Source organism: Pseudoliparis swirei, chromosome 23 (assembly GCF_029220125.1).
Source record: "Pseudoliparis swirei isolate HS2019 ecotype Mariana Trench chromosome 23, NWPU_hadal_v1, whole genome shotgun sequence".
In the NCBI taxonomy this organism is placed as follows: Eukaryota; Metazoa; Chordata; class Actinopteri; order Perciformes; family Liparidae; genus Pseudoliparis; species Pseudoliparis swirei.
The window spans coordinates 22,567,971-22,569,386 of record NC_079410.1 but is presented as its reverse complement, the minus strand read 5'-3'; positions in this window follow the sequence as shown (position 1 = coordinate 22,569,386).

The window sequence follows — 1,416 nt, the reverse complement described above, 5'->3', positions numbered from 1 at the left end:
CTGAGAGGAAGTCCTGACTAGGCGACAGGTCCGCCCCCGTCACCGCGCAGGCTGTGCGTGTTTGCATGCCCGCGCGTGTGCGTGTGCATGTGTTTTGGTTGTCCTGAACGAGCCCAACCCACGTGACCGCGCGACTAATAACGTCATGAAAAGTGCAGTGTCATATACACCGCTACTATTCCTATTGTATTATTATTTTTATTATTAATAATTATATTAATATAGCCTTCTTTGGAATTTCTACGTTATTATAAAAACAATGACTTTCAAACATATCAACTCATACAAATATATACACACAGAGTACATATATAAATGTATATATGTATTTATAAAAAAGAAACTAAATAAATGTAATAATGAACAGGGGCCAATGAGTTTGACTTGTGACGTCACAATAACATCGACCGAGAGAGAGGGGGGAGGGGGAGGTGGGAGGCTGCGTGGATTGATGACTAACTGCTTCAGTGAAAAGGGTGCGTTGCCTTGACAACGCTGGATGGGAGGGGGGGGGGGGGTCTGCTCATCAGAGGACCGTCAGCCCCACTGATACCAAGAGGCTCTGGACCGGCTCTCTTTTATTTGTATTAAATGATTGTGAAACAAAATATGGAGACAAAAATTAGTAAATAAAATATATACATATTTGTGTATTTTTTCTAATATAATATACCATGTATAGTTTTCAAAACAAATATTTTATCTTGACATACTGTGCAGTTTCATATATATGAATTCATAAAAAATATATAAACTTAAATAATTAAAATGTTACAAAAGTCTTATGGTACCATAATGTATACATACATACTTTTATATGTATGTTTATATATGTATATATATAGATGTATATAAATGTATATATATATATATTTACATTATATATACATATATATTTAAACATATATTTTATATTGACATACTGTGCAGTTTCATATATATATGAATTAATAAAAAATATATACTTGCAAAATATTTACATTTTTATATGTATATATATATATATACATATATACACAAGCAAAACATGTGCGCATGAAAGACCTAACAAGTCCATACCGTCTACTGTTGAATACACAACCTCTATCACTACCTCCACTGACACTAATACTCTCAGATAATTAGAAGTCATGTGACCAGCATCAGACCCAGCAGGTCCAATGGACCCTCTGACACGAGAAGTCACAAGGACTCTGGAGAGGAAGAGTTAGTAATATGTGATGGAGAGATGAACATTCATCCATGAGGAGAGAGGAGAGGAGAGAGGAGCTCAGTGTATCCTAAACATCTATAAGGAGAGAGGAGAGGAGAGGGCTCAGTGTATCCTAAGCGTCCATAAGGAGAGAGAGGAGAGAGGTGCTCAGTGTATCCTAAGCGTCCATAAGGAGAGGAGAGAGGTGCTCAGTGATAATCATA